The sequence below is a fragment of the Equus przewalskii genome, chromosome 18, assembly GCF_037783145.1.
Source record: "Equus przewalskii isolate Varuska chromosome 18, EquPr2, whole genome shotgun sequence".
NCBI classification, from domain to species: domain Eukaryota; kingdom Metazoa; phylum Chordata; class Mammalia; order Perissodactyla; family Equidae; genus Equus; species Equus przewalskii.
Window position 1 is genome coordinate 28357470 of NC_091848.1, and position 19110 is coordinate 28376579.

The following is a 19110-nucleotide window of genomic DNA, read 5'->3' on the forward strand; positions in this document are numbered from 1 at the left end:
TGGGGTGGTTTTGCGAAAGGCAAGGCAAGCAAAGGCTTCTGGAACAGATCTGACTGGCGCCTCCCAGAAACTGCACCTGACCTTCTTCTGGAAAGACCCAACTACCTGTTCATTTCCTCAATTACCTCATCAGTGAAATCAAATCAATCACGGTTAATTCTAACCTTAACAAACATTCTTCAGTTTCCATATATGACGCTCTTCCTCAAACCATAAATACCTGCGTGATGTCTGTGAACTCTGCAAAGGTAGTTTAGGTGGGGAAAAAAATAACCTTCCCTTAAGAAGCTTGTCAGAAGCTGAATCATTACAAATGACAGGAAGGCACATTTGTGACATGGAAAAAAAACTAGATAGAATATATATTTTCTAGAAAGCCATTCCATATCAATAAGAGGAAAAAAGCCTATGAATCAAATCTCAGAATAAAGCTGAAAGGACCCTTGTGGGTTAATACCCATAATCCCAGGAAGCACTATAGCATGGTGGGTAAATGGTGTGCTTTGAGTGTGGGACTGCCTGCTTAAGCTCTGCTTTGCCCCTGTGAGCTACACGACCTCAGGGAAGGACTTCCTCTCCCTGAGCTTCAGCTCTTCCACCTATGGCATGAGGATGAAAACAGTTGCTGTGAAGACTAAATGAGTCAATATAAGCAGAGCTCCTAGAACAGTGCCTTCTACATCATCAGTGCTATATAAACATTAGCTCTTATTACTATTATTACCATTACTTCTTTCCTCTGTGAGGAAGGAAGGAAACCCATATGTCTGGGGACTTACCATGTGACAGACACTTTCATAATCATTACCTCATTTAATCTAATATTGACAACTCTTTTCATATATTGTTGTTATTGGGCCACATTATATTGATAAGGAAATTGTGTGAATTTAGGTGATCTTGTTGGGGTCACCCAGCCAGGAATTGGCCCACTGAGACCGGAACCCAGGACTATCTGGCCTCAAGTTCCCATCTGTCAGAATGAACTCCCTTATTTTGAGAATGTTCCAAGTAAGATTGTTTGATCCAGTTTTCTCGGAACAGCTCGGCTATGCTTTGTTATGGATTATTAATGGTAGGAAGAAGTCTGCTTTCTTTTCCTGTCTTGCTTGCTCTAACATAAGCAGTGCAAGCAGCTCTCACAGACTGGAGGTGCTGAGTAGCCATAGACATGTCACTTTCATTGTAGACAGAGAGAGAAAACGCAGCCCAAGAAGACAAGTGACAGCCTCTAACCATACCTCATGACCCTCAGGGAAAATGGAGCAGCAACTGAGGTAGAGGAAAATCCACCTGACAAGTTTAGTCAGTGCATGATTACAATCTCTGATGTGTGGAGAGTTAAAGAGCACGAAACCCTTTCCCATGTACACATATTACCTATTCTTCATAACAACCTGAGAATGCTCAGGCAGGGATTGGCCCCTTGTTTTGACACTTGATGAAACTGAGGCCCAGGGGAACCAAGAGGCCTGTAAATAGCAGAGTAGGGTTTCGAACTTGGGCTTTTCCCACCCAGATCTGCTGCCTCCCATCATAAGGAAAAGAATATCAACATCATAGGCTAAATAAATAATTTTGAAATTGAGGTGAAAATTATAGGCGTCCTTTAGAGAGGTGGAGGAGGGGTCTGTGGTCCTGTCCTAGGGCCAGGTTTGCCTTGCAGTAATGTACTTGTTCCCATAGAAAGGCTAAAGCTAAACATTTTGGGGCATTGAAAGAACAGATGACTTGTACTGATTGTCACCACTAGGCAGGATGTCCCTTCACTTCCAGAGGTAGTCAAGTTCTCCAGGGGGTCAGAGTGTGGGCCAGGGCTCAAAATCACTCATTTCTGACAGCAATCCCCTCTCGCCCCTGTGCTTCTTTGACTCAGGTAGGAAGTAATTCTAGGAACTTCTGACCCTGTGTCTTCATCAGTAGTAATTTAAAAGCTTCATTCTTGGCAGATCTGTGAGGGGCTACTTCTGCTACAGCAGGTCTCCTGAAGGAAGCAGCTTGTTGAGTTCTCATCCTGCCTTTGTTTTTCTCTTTCAAGGAAAAACTCCTTGAGAGCTGAGCATGTCTGCATTAATCTCTCCTCATTCGTCTCCACACCTGACCCCGGAGGACTGGTGAGAAACAATGGTCTATCCATTGTCATGACCAACTCACTTTGTGGTACCCCTCACCTTGGGAAATTCCTTCATACCAGTCTGACACTTGGTGGGTTTCCTCATTACTTAGGTTTGGAAACAATTAGGTGTGTAATCTTTCTATCAGTCAAAGCTAAAGCTTTTACTATTGGGAAATTTTTTTCTAGCTCTGTGTGGGTTTTCTTTTCTCTGAAGTCCATCATATTCTTGATGAGGACACAGGGCTCAACTTGACCAGGGGGAATTTAGCTTTGGCCACTTGGAGTGTGGGATGGGAGAGAGTTAAGGTAGGGTGAGCTCATGCTATGTGCAATGGTTGGAAGGACATAGCAGGAGAGATAGTCAGGAGGTCTTCAAGGGAGAAAGGTAATTTTCCAGGATCCAAGAGCCATGCCTACATTTGTGTCAACAATGGAATGACATGTAAAGTGTGCCTCTGTTGCCCAGAATCCAGCAGAAACAAGGTTCCAGCAGCCTAGAGGAGTCTGCAACCCCTCTTCTAGGGTAATTGTCTGAGGCTCAGGCTGAGCTGCTGTGCAGGAAAAATCAAAGGGGTGTTCTCATCTAACGCTCACCAACTCCAGTACCCACTCTGGGCCAATGTTGCCTAAATCCACATCTTAGTCCTGATTTCCTTCTTTTTGCCTGGGAAGTCCCAACTGCTGGCTCTTCAACACCTCAAACACCAGACATCCATGTTAGGCTCTCTCACTTCATTCTCAACTCCTCCTCCTTTTGCTGTGTCTGCAATCTCTGCTCACATCGCCACTCCCTTCACTCACTCTCCCAGGTAGAAACTCAAGGGTCATTGCTGAATTCTCCTTCTCCCTTCTCCTCACATATAATTCCATTCAATCCTTCTGCAGCCATGTCTTTGATCTTTTCATTCCTACTAGAGCTGCCCTCGTCAGACCCCCATCACTTTTCCACGGATCACTTTAGCAGGCTCCTAATAGTTCTTTCTCTCCAGTTTCTCTTTCTACCAATCAGCCCTTTATAGATCTTCTTGAGCCACTTCTCTAAGTCTGAGCTCTGGTAATTTTACTTCTCTTCCTCAAAAACCACTGATGGTCCCCACTGCTATCCTTTAGCATATCATTTGTGGTGAACACTGGTCTGCTCCTCGTGACCATTTCAGCCACTCCTATCTGCACTTTTCCGTGTCTTTGCTTCTGGTTATGCTGTTCCATCCTCCTGGAATTCTCTTCTCATATATCTCTCTTGGTCAGAATCTTTCTCAGGGTCCTTCTCAAATCCTACTTCTTTTGTAAAAATTTATTCATGTATTCCACGAACAGCTTAAAACTCTACACCCTTGGGCATCAGGCTCTGTGCTAGGGGTTGGTGATGTAGCCATGAACAAGACACAGGCTGTTGCTCTTAGTTTATTGCAGTAGACTTTACACAAATAAACATATAAAAAATATTAATAGTGAGTTGTGCTATGTGTTTTGAAGAAAAATAACATGGTGCCATGAGGCAGAATGATACAAGGGGGAGGGGGAGGAGGTATTGATTTACCTCTATGAAGCCAGGGAAGGCTCTTCTGGAAGTGATGTTAGGAAGATAAATAGGATTTAGGCAGAGTAGCAATGGGGAAATGGGTGTGTGAGGCCCCTGCAGCAGAATGGGAAGGGTCTCGCCAATCCCTAAGATCAGAATTGACCGCTCTATCTCCTCTGCACTCACGGAGCCCTGGGCACCTTGGTGATCACTGCTCTGTATTAGAGAGAACTGTACAGTTTTATGTCAACCACCAGTCCCAGGATTCTGTTTGGGTGAGGATAGTGTGTTACTCATTTCACTCAACAATTCATTGGTCCAACAAGTATTTCTGCACACCAAGTGTGTAGGTACCAGAGGCAGAAGTAGGCACCAGATATACAGTGGTGAGTGAGGTACCCTCATGCCTCTTAGAGAGATCCAGTCTCTGTATCTCCAGGACTTGGCATAGTACTAATCACACAGCAGAGACTCAGGAAAAATGTGGATTTGAGGGCTCAGGAATATGTGCTTGCATGATAACAAGATGAACTTGACTTTCCATTGAAACCCTTAATACAAATGCCCCAGATAGTCTCTACTCTTCCAGGTCATTGTGGAGACCAAGGCACCTCTCAGAGATTGCCGGAACATGCATCCAACCCTCCATCCCATTTCCTTGGATGCTTGGGCACAAACGGTCTCCCTCTGGTAGGAGACTTTCTGCCAGTTTCCAGTCCTTTGACCGTGTTCTAGTCTGAGCTAATTTTGTAAGTCAAATTGCTTAAGAGTGAATATGAAATCTTTGACTGAAGCCCAAATATATAAATACCCATCACATTTCCTTCCTCCCCAATTTTGCAATCATCCAAAAAAGCTGTTCATGTTGTCCAGCGTAATTAGTTATTTATACACCCTCATGTGGTCCATTGTTCAGAATAAATTGTCTGGTATACAGAATTTCTCTTGCAAGGCTTGTTTTGCCATTTTGCTGCTTTTTGGAAGCTGTTTGTAAATATGTCCTTGTGGAACCCTTTGAGATACTTCTGAGCATATCCAGGATTGGTGTGTGAGGGGGGGCACAGATGAGCCAGTCCACGTAAGCAGATATGCCCTCTGAGTTCTCACACTGTCCCCTGCTTTTTGAATACAAAAATTACTGAGAATTATTCATCATTTCCTTGAAGACCCAGGGCAATTAGAATGAACACAAAAATAGTCACAGACAGGTAGAAGTGGAAATCATCTTGGAGATCTAGTCACTAGATTCTGGTGACTCCATTTTGCCCAAGAGGAAGTTAGTTCCGAGAAAGAAGAAGTGAGAGGGACTGGCTCACAGCCTCTTGTGGGTTAGTGACACAGCCAGGACCAAACCCTCTTCAGCTGTCTCCCATACTCTTTCTACTAAACCACCGAGGGTACTAGTGCAGGAGTGCCTCAGGCAGTTCTGAGCTTGGTACACTTTGCCCCTGAACTAGATGGCCCCAGACTGCTGTGCTCTGGGCCTTGTGTCCATGTTTTATAGCTCTTTTGTCTCCTCCCAAATGGCTTGGCAGCCAGCTATTACTGATGAGCATTGCCTATCATGTAGCAATTCTGCTTTCTCTTCTGTCATGCTGTGGTCAGAGACTCCAGATGGTCCATCAATTTTATGTAAAATAAGACTCGTTTCTGAGTGAGGGTCTGAAGGTCTTTGTTTCATGGGAGACATCCATAAGGTTTATGACCCAAGATATCGTCTACCTTGGTGAATGTTCCATGTGCACTTGAAAAGCATGTGCATTCTGCTCTTGTTGAGCAGAGTGTTCTATAAATGTCAATTAGATTCAGCGGTTGATGGTATTGTTCTGTTCTTCCATATCCTTGCTGGGTTTCTATCCATGAATTTTACTTTGTGAAATTTGTAAATTAGCTTTGATTGTTCAGAAGTGTTTTAAGGTTTGCTTCCCATATGAGAGTGTAAGATCCTGGCTCTTATCTTAAAATGAGACTTTCTGGGCAGCCAGGTTAGAGGGCAATAGTTAAGCATTTCTGGAATGGTTGGCCAGATGGTATGACTTGAAGAATCTTGAAATCTTCCTCCTAACACACATACATGGACCGTCAGCATGCAAACTTACCACAAAGATCTTATAAGAGTTCTCACTGGAGTAAGACCCATTGTTATTCCTGAGAAATATCACATCAGCTAGCCAACATCGTAGCATTTAAAACTCATTATTTTCCTATGTTATTATTGATAAAATCCACAGATTTTCTAAAATGACCACATATTAATATAATACAATTTATTAGATTTCAAATATATTTATTACTTTATATTTTAAACTATTAAATATGTAACCATACAGGAAAGATATAACAGATGTCATGTACTCATCATCAGAATTAACAGATGCTAACATTTTGCCATATTCACTTCAGATCTCTTTTCTTAAAAGAAATTAAACGTAACACACATAAAATCCTCACCCTCTATTCCATTTCCTCTTCCTCCCTCCTTCTTCCCCTCTCACTCTCTACAGAGGAAGACACTATTCTGAATTTGGTGGGTATCATTCTCATGAATGTTTTGGTACTTTCACTCTAAGTGAATGTGTCCACAAACAATTTATGGCCAAGACAATTAGTTTTTATAATTAGAAGAGAAAAAAAGACTCATCCGTCATGTTCAGAAGCCCTTGGTCCATTTGAATCTCTATTCCTTCCAACTGGATTTTGCTTTAATCATGGTTTTTATGTTCTTTTTCTGGTGATCTTCCTATCCAGCTTTATTTCCTCCTAGCTAAAGTCTTTGCCAGAAAGCATAGTTTGGACCTTGCTTCCATGATTTGGCCTTTCTGAAGCTGAGGTCTGCCTGCCTTAGGCATTGTCCACCCCAAATCACTGTACTCTGGTCCCTAGTGAGGACAACCCACCAGGTTCCTGTACCTGGATACACTGTTGCCTGATGCTCGTCTGGTCTGTGAGTGGATGTGGCTGCTGTTGTCAGACCTGACCTGTCTGTTCAGCATTCCAGCACCAGTAGGCAGGTTCAGTTGCCGTCATGCCTTACTTGTTCTCTTAGATCTTCCATGTTTGGAAGCCAACCCCTTGAAAGGACACATCAGGGGAAACCTGAGCCTGGGAGGGTGGAGGCTGATGAGTATGGTAATGATGATTGATAACAGCTGAGATAATATAATCAAAACGGTAAGACCTAAGATGTAACAATATTCAAAATGTGTTGTTCAAAATAATAATAGCTGCTGTTTACAGAGCACCTACTATATGTCAAGTACTGTGCCAGACACTTTACATCTCATTTATTCTTTAAAATAATCCCATATTTTATAGATGAAAGAGCTGAGGCATAGAGAAGCAGCATGCTGCAAGGAAAAATTATGTGATTTAGAGTAAGACAGGCTTGGGTTCAAACTCTTGGGCTCAAACTAACTTACACTGCTTTGGACTAATTTCTTAACTTTTCTAATCTTGGCTCAAAATACATGCTCAGCAACGATGGCCTCCGCTATTGTAAAAGATCTGGCTTCTTGCCTAAGGAGACACACTAGTCTACAGTGGAACTGGCATTCACACCCAGGTCTGCTTCTCTCAAAGCTGCCCTCTTTTCAGGGAAATGTGAATGTTGTATGTTATAATACGAATGTTCCTCCATTAAAGATGTGTCACGGAGTTTGGAAAGAGCACTAAACTTGAAATTAGAAGTCCTGGGTCCTGTTCTCCATCACAGATGAGCTGGGTGACCTTGTGGCACTCATTTCCTCTCTCTTTTTCCTTGGTTTTCTCATTTATAACATAAAGGGGTTGCACTGGATAACCTCTATGTTCTGTTTGTTCCACCTCTGGCATTCTGCGCCTCTGATCCAGAAACATAGCACCAAATTGCCTTCCCAAGAGAGATGAAGAAAGACAATGGCATTGCTATTTTGAAGAAGGCTAGGATAGGAGAGCAGGAAAGCTTCTATCAGCTAGCCGCTTGTCCCAAATCCTTAACATTGAAACCAGTCGGATTTCTTCTCTGCTTCCCAACTTGAGCTGGGAAGGCATCCACACCATAGAGGGTTATAGAAGACAATACAACCAGTTGCCCAGACTCACAGCTTTCTTGGCTAACTTCTTTTCTTCCCTTCCTTCCTTCTTTTCTTTTCTTTTTCCTTTCTTTAGAAGGAGAGGACTGAAAAGAGAAGATGGCTAAGTAACGTAACTAAATAAGAGATGGACAATTACCGGAGGAATTTTATTTCTGATCCAGGTTTCTTCTTCTTCCTTTTTCCCCGATTTTATTTTCTAAAAATAGATCTATTTGAGGGATAAGGAAACAAGTCCTGCACTCCTGTTCAGTGAATTTTAAATTCTTCTCTGTGACTTGGGGCCAGCTGTTTGCCGAAGTTAAAGGTAGGAGAAACCTCCCTGGAGACTCCGGTGACCACATCTAGACCACTTTGGTGGTCCTCTTGGTCTTGGGATCAAGGAAACATCCACTTGCTCAGTGAGTCTTCATGGAGCTCCCACTATGTTCCAGTCACTGTGGCAGGCCCTAGGGATAAGGGAGGAAGGAAAGACTCCCTTCCCACCTCTTACGGAGCATACATGTCAACGTAAAGAATGAAACACAAAAGTAAATATGCAATTATGAAGTGTGAGAGGTGTTGTGAAGGAGCTAGGAAAACACCCCAGTTTCTGTCGCTTCAGCTCTGGCCCTGGAGAAACATTCGTCCACTCTGTCTCCACTTCCTCTACGTGAAGTTCTGCAGTTTGACCATGAATCATCATCCAGAGACTATCCCCAGCACATCTGCCCTCCATATCATCAGTGAGGACCACAGGGCCCTCCTGGGCTTGCCCTGGCTCCCTGGGACTCCATGGCCTGGCCTCCTAGTTCACCTTCTGGGCTGTTCTCTGCTGGGCCATGTTCTCTGAATGCTGGTGTGCTTGCACTTCTTCAAACACTCCTTTTCCAGTCCTGCTTTGGGGCCCTTGCTCTTGCTGATTCTTTTACCAGGAATGTCTTTCGCTCACTTCTATCTCCACTTTTTCAAATCCTGCTCATTCTTCCAGGCTCTGTTCATGCTTCTTTATCCTTGCTTGCAGCCATTCCTGAACTCGTCTCTCCACCTCGGAGTATCTCCTTGCCCTTCCTTGATGCCTCATGGTATTTGGTTTATTGTGCTAATCAGAGTGCTCATGACCCTCTGCCAGTTGATATACAGTTATTTGTACATTCATTCTAGGCTTTACCTACTTATTCCCACCTTGAAGGCATGGATATTATTTACCTCTGAATCTCAAATAGGAGGCACAGTTAACACACAACAATGTTTGTTGAATCTTTGCCCCAATGATAATGTTAATAATAAAACATGCTAACAGTCCTATATAGTTTTACAAAGAGTGTTCATGTGTATTATTTAAATTAATCCTCAGAACAACTCTGCGTGAGAGGAACTATCATAATCCCATTTGATAGGTAATAATAATAACTTGCCGAGTGCTGACTCTCTGCTAGGCCTTATGCTAGGAACTCTACACATTACATCATTCAATCCTTATCCAATTCCAATAAAAACAATAGTCATCCATACTGAGCACTTACTGTGCCAGGCATTATTTTCAGCCCTTTACGTCTATTAACTCATTTCATTCCCACAACACTATAAGGTAGGTATTCTTATTATCTTCATTTTATACATGAGGAAATTGAAGCATGCGGAGGTCAAAAAACTTACCTAAGTCCCATAGCTAAATTTGGATTTCAAATTAGGTCATGATTATAGACTTACCCATTCACCTATGAGCATTCCCCTCCTTTCCGGGCAAGCACCGCCAGCACTGCTCAGTACTGCCTCTATGAGGTATACTTATACCCATTTTACAGATGAGAAAACCGAGACCCAAAGAGAGTAAGCAACTTGCTAATGTTGTACAACTGATCAGGTCACAGCTTGGTCTTGTACATGCAAAGCCCGTCTTCTGAATCACTCATCTGTGTTCTTAGAGAGATGTGACAATTGCCAGCCTAGATATATACAAATTTCCTCAGCCACGTGAAAGTTTCATGATTCTTTAACATTTCTGTGTGTCTGTCATGCTCCGTGTGTGGGGCTGAACCCTGTGTATGCTGGGCAGGATGGGGACTTACAAAGACTAAGTATATAGTCCTTCCTTCCAGGAGGCAAATAAAAATCAATTAGAATATCCTTCATAGCTATTCCCTGGGACTTGACGCTTTTATCCAATTGCCCTGTCAGAGATATTGAGGGGACAGGAATAGCCAGGGGAGACAGTGGAAAGAGTGACGTTCTGAGTGGTCAGCAAAGATGAGGGGATGCAGACAGGCACAGGAGGTGAGTGGGATTGGCCTTGTTATATAGAGTCAGCAGCAGTGAGTGGGCTTGGAGACTTCTGGCCCTAGCGAAGACAGCAGCTGTTCCTGCCCAGTTTCATACCGTGGACTAGGATGGAAGTGGGGGCGTGGGAGTGGTGGTTCAAGGCCCAGGGGAGAGGAGGCCAGTGGCCGGGTTGGAAATATCTAGGTCACTTAGAGCAGCCCTCTCTTTGACTAGGTGGATCCCTGCTCCCCCTTGCAGGCCCCAGCATGAGTACTGGCCACAGCCCAGGATGGGGGTGGAGTCTTGGGTTTGGCTCCCAACTTGACCACTCACCAGCAGATGATTGTGAGCAAGCCACTTCCCCCTTCCAAGACTCCATTTCTACAGGGGCTTCGTAAAATGGGCATATGACTTTTTACTGTGCTTGTGAAGCCTGGATTAGGTCATGATGTTCATGAGACCACTTGGCTAACTTTGAGTGCTAGGTGCATGTGAGATGCTAAGGAGGAAGAAAAGTCTAGGTTTTGCCTCCTCTGTGGTTCCTCTTAACAGGATTAAGTGGATGGAGGGCACATCAGGTTGACTCACACATAACTGACAGGAAAAGGGGCATAGTTTTCAGGTTACCCAGTTTCCAGGCCTAATGGAAATCAGGTGGCATTAGTAAGAATCTGTGTGGGAGTGGGGTGGGGGTGGGAGGTGGGGGGGGAGGGGGGAGGATGGGGAGGAGCTGAACCAGGGAAAGACGGGGATGCTCATATGGGCAGGATCCATGCCTGTAAATTAATGTTACTGAAGGGAAACCTGCTTCAGGTTCCAACCTGGTAAAGCAAAGGGAGAGGCTGTCAGGAGACCAGTCTCACCCAGCTTTGAGTGGACTCACCATGTGCCCTGAGGCACGCCCTAGCTTCTCTCCCAGCCTGTTTCTCCATCTGTAAAACAAGATACTGCTTTCCAAGAGCTTGAAAGGCCTGGAGTTCTCATCCGCGAGGAGAGTTCTAAGGAGGGCTTGAGAGGGATAGGAAAAGCCCTCCAGTCTCTCTGCCCCAGGTCCCCAGGCCCAGGCCTCTTAAACCAATTCTGGAATCCACCTCGGGGAGGTGATAGGAGAGAGCGAGAGGATTCGTGTACTTCGGTGACTGTGCGTGCGAGCCAGGGGGTTTTAAATGAATCACTTTGTATCTAGCAGGGCAGCACCTGCGCCTCAGCCTCCAAAGGCAGAGCGAGCAACAAGATCATTCAAAAGCTGCCGCTTTCCATTCACGTCTATAATTAGCGCGCAGACTGCGGCGGCAGCCGGCTCTGCCGGGGAAGGGCCTGGAGGCGGGGCCTAACCCCTTAGCTCCTCCCCCTTCTCCTTCCCCTCCCTAACCCTCCCCACCCAGACTCTCGGGCGGTCCCCACCCCCACCTCCGAACCCCGGTCAGGGACTTGGCTCTCTGCCGCAAGATGCCTTCAGTTACTGCCTGGACGCCAGGGCCCTCCGGAACCTTACTTTGAGATCGCTCTCGCGCAGTAAATAAGCACCGTGGCGGATGCGATTGCAGGAGGGCAGCTATATTTAGAGTGGCATCCCCCTGGCCCCGCCCCGCCGCTCCCGCGTCCCGCCCTCTCCCCTCCCGCCCGCTCGCCCCGCCCGCTCCCCGCCGCCTCTCCCGCTTTGTCGCATTACATAGTAATCTGAGATGCATTGGATGAGCTCCAGGGAACAGAATGTACTTGGCAGAGACGCGGGGCTTGATGTCTGCAAAATGTCGGAAACGCAGCCAAGAGCTGCTAACTGGGTCATTAACCTCCAAAAGCAAAGCGAGGACTGTAGGCCCGCTCTGCCTCCCTTCATCTCGCCAATAAAAGTGCCTCAGTGTGAAGGGAAGAAAAAGCCCAAGGTTGGCTGCTTTGATTTCTAGGCACCAAAGGCAGGCCGGGCCCCTCCTCCTGGCCCGGGTCCTCTGCCGCCCCTGCGCCGCGTCCCAGGGCACAAGTGGCCTTTGAAAGGCCCAGCAACCGCGCGGGGCCGCGCTCGCGCCGCTGCAGAGACGTTACCCGGCAGCCCTTCCCTACCGCACGGCCTCGGGCCCATTCTCTGGGGTCCGGTGGAAACGGGGGAGCGGGGAGAGAAGGGATTAAGGGAGAAGGTTCTAGGTCCATCCTAGACCCCACAAGTAGAGTGAAGGGTTTTGCCATTCCTCTCCCGTTCTCCTCCTCTCCTCTGCCTCCTCTTCCCCCCTCCCCTCCTCTTCCTCTCTCGTTTCCTTTTGGAGAGCAGGCTGTGGGGTTGGTGCATGCGTACATGGCCTGGCTCCAGGAGACTTGAGCTCTGTCACTTGCTGTGTGACCTTGGATGAGTCACCCATTTGTCTGCTCCTTAATTCCCTTATATGTCAATTGTTTGCAGTAATAACACCTTCCTGATCTATCTCACAAAATCGTGAGGCCCAAGTGTGAAAGTCTTAGAAACGGCAAATGTTTGCTCAGTGTCGGAGAGATTCTCACTGGTTACCTTGACCTCCACGCCTCTGAAAGCCCCAAGGTCCAAACTTCCGCTGGATTTGTGTGTATTCCTGGAAAATAAGAATCTAAGTGGTCTCACCATGAAGCTTGAAGGTTTGAATATTCACAAGGGGATAGCCCCTAAAATCCACCTCCCTCAAGCTGTCTGGCCCTGCTGGATTGCTAAACAGACACTTCCTGCTAATGTCCAAACCCCCTTCTCCAGCGGCCGGATGGAGAGGGAAAGTGCTTGGTACTGAAGCCAGAAGAGGTCGTGTAGATCCTCAAATAATGAGACTCCCTTACTTGTCACAGAGAGGACAGCCAGCCTGGTGAGACCGGCAGCAGCCTATGCCATGTGAGTCTGGACATCTGGGTAGTCTTAACCGAAGTCCAAGACAGGAAAGCTGATCTGTGCAACCCACTGATGAAAGGAAGACAGCTCATCCCTGGTGCTGTCTGCAGGATTAGAAGCAAGTCCCATCAGCACCCTTCCTGCCGCATGCCTCCCTGCTCTCACCATGTCTTCCACTGCAGCCACATCAGATCTCTCCTGCCTCCTCACCCTGCCCCACAGAGACCCCATGCTCGCCTGCCACTGGGTGGCAGGCTTTTTTTGGCTGAGCCTTTTTTTTTTTTTTTAAAAATCACCTGGATTTAAAAAAAAATCCCATTGCCACACATTCAAATTCTTTGTGTCCCTCAAAACTCAGCTCAAGCGCCAACTCCCCTCTCTAGATATGATATCTTTCTCCTTCAACTCTTCCTTGGGATTTCTTGATAATGTCTCAGTATAACCAGCCAGCTTTGGATTATGCCATCTTTGTGCGTATTATATCCTCTGATGGAGCGGAGATATCTCTATGGATAAGGGCCTCTTTGCTGTTGGTCTCATCCCTGAAGCCTAAGGCAACCAAATATCCCAGTTTGCCTTCCCAGTTTACGCTCGTGGTCTTGGTATAATCTTTCACCTTGAAGTGTCTGGTCTGGATCATAAAATATATGGTCACCTTACTGAGGATCTCTATCCGAGTACCTGGCACATTAGCAGGGACACAGTAAATGTGATGAACTACCTTGAAGAACATGTCAGAGCTGTTTCTTACCTGATTCCCTGGGACTCTCGGCTCTCCCCTTTTCACGAGCCTGGAGGCATGCTACCATCTGTTCCTCTTCCTCTTCCCTAGAGAAGACCTGCGGAAGGACCTCGTAACACTTTCATTCTGACAAGCCTTTCCAGGATTTCAAAATCATCTGACCCAACAAGAATTTGCTTAGCCCAAGTCTTCCCGTCCTTCTCGGCCCCTAAACAATACGATGGCCATCGGATATTGGACGTGGGTATCAAACACAAGAGAAGGTCAGGACCTGGTCTGTGGGATGAAACCGTCATTTCCAACCCAAACTGGATTTTCAGGCTTGCCCAATTTTTTTTGACAGTCCCACTCTTCAGAATTACCTTCATTTATGTGGCTGTCTTAGGAGGAGGTCACAATTTGGAAAGCTCAGAGCTGCTTTATTATAAAATATGTAGTTATCCTACAGCTCAGAGGTTAGGAAAGACAAAGTACTATGCCTTTTTGCATCATAATGAAAAGTTTTCACGAAAGTAAACCTGTAGGAATGAGTGTTTGTTGACTTATTTTTAAAGATACCAAGCATTTGGAAGTAGCAGCAGGCAAGATGCCTGGCCTTGTGAATGGAGCACCAGCGTCAGGAAGCCTGGGTCTTCTTTCTCCTTCTCCCTGACTCACTGCTTTCTGGAGGATGAATCATATGCCCTTTCTCAGCATTGGGTCTCACTTCCTTCATCTCCACTATAAAATGGGTGTACTTGCCATTCCTACCACACAGGAGGGGGCTGAGGATTTACAAGGGCTTGGTAATTATGCAAAAAAATATTATTAGAAGTAAAACTGTGCTGTGAGTGTGTTTTTTACTTTCTGGAGAGGCACACATAGAGAGTATGTGAAGCCATTTTATGATGCTGCTTTAGTTTCTGCGACACCTCAGTTCATTGAAAACTGTCTCTCAGAAACTGGACAGGAAGGAGAATCAGCCCCAAGATGGAGGTGGGAATGAATCTGGTCTGTTTGAGTGGGAGCAAGAGTCACATGAGCACTGAAGAAGAAAGACAAGAATAACAGGCAAACAGGAGTATTCTGTGGAGGTCTTCAATGTCAGGATGAGATATTGGCACTCTCTCCTGAGGGCCATGGGAGGTCAATGGAGCTGACCAAGCAGGGCATGGCAGGACCTGCAGTGTGTTTCAATGAGATGCATTTATTAGATGGAGGGCAGGCTCTAGCGCTGGCATCTCTCACATCCCAGTTTGGTCTTAAGCAAATGACGGCTCCTTTCCGTCTGAGCTTCAGTTTTCCTCTCTGTAAAATAAGTGGGTAAAATGGCCCTGAATAGCTCTAACACACTGTGATTCTATAGTAAAAACCATGAGGAAATAGCTTGTGTGTGTATGTGCATGTGTGTGTGTGTTTGGGTGAGGAAAAGAGGCGGGAATGAGGTAATTCCTCTGTTAGATGTAAAGCCAAGTCCAGCAGCCCTGTTCTTCAGGGAGGAGGCCTGACCAGTCTCGAGATCTCAGGCAGGTCTGAAGGACTCCCTGTGTATCCAGAGCCCAAAGCCTTTCTTAAGGTCTCAACACAGCACATCTGTACTTTAGGGCCTGATCAGCAACCTATGTTTAGACTTGTCTGCTATCTACTTCCTAGTCCAGCTGAGACAGCTGATATTTTAGAAGATTGCATTGAGGTTCATGTTAACCAGCTGTTCATCAAGATGCGTCAGACCTCTCCCTATTCTGTCTCAGTTTTCCAGGAAGTCTATACCATCTAGGACTGCACGGCTTGGGGCCTCAAAATTCTGCCTTAAGAGTACAACTTGACAGTATGCCTATGACCTTTTCCAAGGTCAGCTATAAGACTGGCATGTAGAAGTTTCTTTATTATGAAGGTGCTATTGAGATATAATCTTTTAAGTTATTTAATGGGTCTTAGGTGAAGACCCCCATAGAAAATCCCTCAGTGAACTCACATAGGAAAAAAAGAAAATATCACTAAAAAACTTTGGGGGATCATTTTGGGGTTTGCAATAGTTCTCTTAGGTTCAGAGATAATTGCATTTATCCTCCTGTTTTGTAGTTGAGTTTAGAGGTATTTATGCTTTTTATTGTAACCTTCCTCAAGTGTTTTTCTCAAGTGGGTTTACATAAATAAGTAAATAAACAAATAAGGGTTCAGTTGGACCCAAATCAATGTGCGAAGTGGAGAAATGAGCCCACTTATGAACAGCGAATTGACCAAAGACCTCCCAACTTTAGCTGAAGCAAAATATCCAGATATCAGAGCATCACAGGTGAAAACAGCTTTCACATAAACTATTGACTTCATGCTCCATGTTTGAGTTGTAGTTTTGTGTGAGAAGGTGAAGGAACTGTAAGTAGTACAAGGATCCAGTGATAATTAGAAGGAGAAAATCTAAATGGTTCTGGTATGGTTATGGGGTTAGCAAGTGAGCAGGTTAGATGGTAGAAGTTAAATTTAGCTTATGAGGACACCATAATCTGGGTTTATTCTACTAAGTACTGTGTGGCCTTGAGATCTGTGTCTCAGCATTTACTAAATGATAAGGAAATGCAGTTGACATCTGAGGTCTCTTCTGGTGCTCATGTTCTATTTGCCTGAAAGTCAGAGTCTACATAGCTAGGCTGATCAAACTCCACCAACTCACGTTGGAGTTCATAACCGGCTAAGAAACTGATGCCCTCTTCCTTACCTGCAGTCCCCACACCACACCTCCACTGCAGGTGGCTGAAGGACGTATATGGATGGGAGAGGGGATGTGGCTGAAGGTTTCTGACACAAGCTCTTCTCCCTGCTGAAGGACATATGTGTTCACTGAATAATGACTGAATGAAACAGACAGCTATTCTTAACCTGCCTTATGTGGATTCCCTAAAGAAAACTTCTTTTAATCCTAAGATGCCAGAAACCCATAGACTCAGAATATAAAATATGAATCTGACCTATTGTGTGGTTCAACTCCCTCACTTGATAGACAAGGAAACTGAGGCTTAAAGAGAATTGCCCAAGGGACTTGGCCCAAGACACAGAGCCAAGAAGTCTCAGAGCCAGGGCTAGAGCTCAGATCTGCACTGCTCCTCGGTGCTCATTTTTTGCTACTAGCTGGAGCTGTCTCTGGGTTGCAATGGATAAATCTTTTGCTGGGTGACCTAGCCGCTAAACTTTGATTACATCATTCTTGGGCTCAGAAACTTTTGTGGATTCCTGTTACCTGTTCCTAGTTCAAGGTTCATTTTGTGTCATTATTTGGGCTCTGTCCATGATATCTACCAGTACTTTAAAAAAATTTATTAATTCCCTTGTGAATGGTGAGGTAGAGAGAGGGGGACAAGTGATCTTGCTTAAACCGATTTGACTGTCTCTGACATACACCTGACCTGGTTAACTTTTTCCTGATTTCTCAGTTCTCAGCAGCCTTTCCTTGCAATTGCTTGGATGTCACATTTTTCCACTCACTTCCTATCTCTTGAGGGTCAGTTAGTCATTTTTTTCTTGGTAGTAGCAAGAGAGGTAGAGCTGGAAAACAGGGTCTTCAGCAGAGTTTAATTGAACTATGAGCAGAATTCTATAAGGCAAGGAAAGAAGGGCCAATGATCTGTCTTTCAGGTCAGCACAGAAGGCTCTCATAAAGCCAAACCAGCCCTCTGGTGAGGAGGTGGAAGTTGTCCTCCCAGAGTTTCCCACCACTGTCCCCAATTCTGCTCCAAGAGCGCCCTCTGCTGGATTGGAGCAGGACCCAGTGGTCTCAACCATCTTGGAAGGAGGGCCAACAGGAACTCTGAAAGGGTGAAAAAGAAGATTTGGGTTTCCTTGAGACCTGGGTTCCCACTCAGGGAAGCCTTGAGCTGCCCCTATTTAAACACAAGCTCAAAATAGGATGGATCCATCCCATGAAGTTCTCTTGCCTCTCCATTTCTCATTCCCTCTGTTTCAACTTCTTTCTTTTGTCTCATCTTGCTGATTAGTATTTGGGGAAAGAATTCGCTGTGGCAATTCACCTAAAAGATCATCTTGAGATGAAAAAACAGAATTTAAAGAGGAGAAATTGGGTTTAGTGAAATGGACATAAAATTATGAATTCTACCTTCTTCTTGAGGCCTAATGGCTGGGTTACCAAGAGAAGTTTCTTGGAATAACTCAATTTCCAATCTCAGATTTTATTACTTCTTCAGTTAAAAATTTTCATCAGCCTTTCATTGCCTTCTAGATTAAGTCACCATTCTTTACCTTAGCATTCAAGGTGTATTTGCAAATTCATAATGCATTATTTTGTTTGCATTTCATTTATCGAAGCTAATAGCATGCTTATTTTAAATGAGAACTTTACTTTGATCTAGTTTTTAGGAAATGAAAGTGTATCGAAATTTTTAAAAGTATATTTAAATATCAAAGTCATACATTTCACATTAAAAATCAGGCTCAGCAAATACTTAATCTGCTTAGAATTTTGAACAAGGTAGAAGACCCTGCTTAAATAATTAGCTTTTTCAACAGAGGTATAATTGATAGATTGCATCCTATCTTTAGCATTGAGGTTAGTCCTGACATGTTCTTTAGGAGGGAAAAACGGTGAAATTTATTTGACTTAAAAAATTTGGGGGGTTGATAACCTTTGAAGTACCACGTGGACAATGGGAAAGGCAGTGCCTAGGAACATACTTTTGGAATAAACAGACAATAATAAGGTAACTACTAAAATTATGCAGAAAATTTGAAGAGTAAAACTGGATGAATCCTTAGAGAGGACTCCATCTTCTTATAACTCAAATGATAAAATGAGACCTAGAAAGAAAAACTTTCCCAAAAGTTCGCGCACAGTTACTGGAGGAGCCCGAACTGGAATCTGGGTCATCTCATTCTCAATCCAGAGGTCTTAGCACTCCCCGACACTACCTCCCTATGATGGCGTGAAAAAGGACTAAATCCTAAAGTGCCTTTGGAAACTGCCACCCAAATCCCAATGGGATTATAAAGGGTTGCCTAATTCAGACTCTGTCCCATTTGAGTCTATCCTCAAGAGGCTGAGAAACGGGGCATTCAGCCCTTTCCTCGTGCTGACCCTTCATTCTGTTTACACATGAGCCGGCCAGATGTTAGAGAAATAAACAAACGTTTGCAGCTGTTATGGGGGAGAGGTAGGGTGGAGCCCACGGAGTTCCCAGGTTTTGATGCAACACATCAGAACGCATTTGACTTTTATTGTTGGCTTAGGGTTTACTGCCTTTAGCTCCCTCTATAAAGCCTGAAGTTTGCCAATTCATGTCAAAGACTACACTGAGAGATGCCAAGGGTTTCTGGAGCTAACTTCAGCCTATCACCACAGTAGTCCAGGGGACCAAGGCAGCTACTGCTCCACTATGACTTTGGGGAGCCCTCTGTCTTCATCTGCTGTGTTCCTTGATGCAGAATTGGTGGTTCTCCCTAGTAGGCAGAGGCCAGGAGGGGCACCTTGTGAGCGAGCGTAGTCTAGGGATGTGAAAAACAGTTTATTCTAGTGAGCAGAACATGGGGTTGGAGTTATATAAGACCCAGTTTTAATCTTGGCCCAGCCACTCACTGGCCATGTGATTT

At 44.9% G+C, this 19110-nt stretch overlaps 1 long non-coding RNA gene across 2 annotated transcripts in view; it reads right to left on the reverse strand.

Annotated features, from left to right (window-relative positions):
- LOC139077114 (uncharacterized) overlaps positions 1 to 13627 on the reverse strand; it is a 40246-nt gene extending 26619 nt beyond the window's left edge. The window contains exons 1-2 of one of the 2 annotated variants that reach the window (XR_011529409.1): positions 13546 to 13627; positions 12450 to 12510 (exon numbers count right to left, since the gene is read on the reverse strand). This is a non-coding gene — a long non-coding RNA (uncharacterized lncRNA). Of the gene's footprint in view, positions 1 to 6535; positions 6717 to 12449; positions 12511 to 13545 lie in introns of those variants that run through there. The other variant, XR_011529410.1, reaches the window with a different exon arrangement.
- Between the last annotated feature and the right edge of the window lie 5483 nt (positions 13628 to 19110).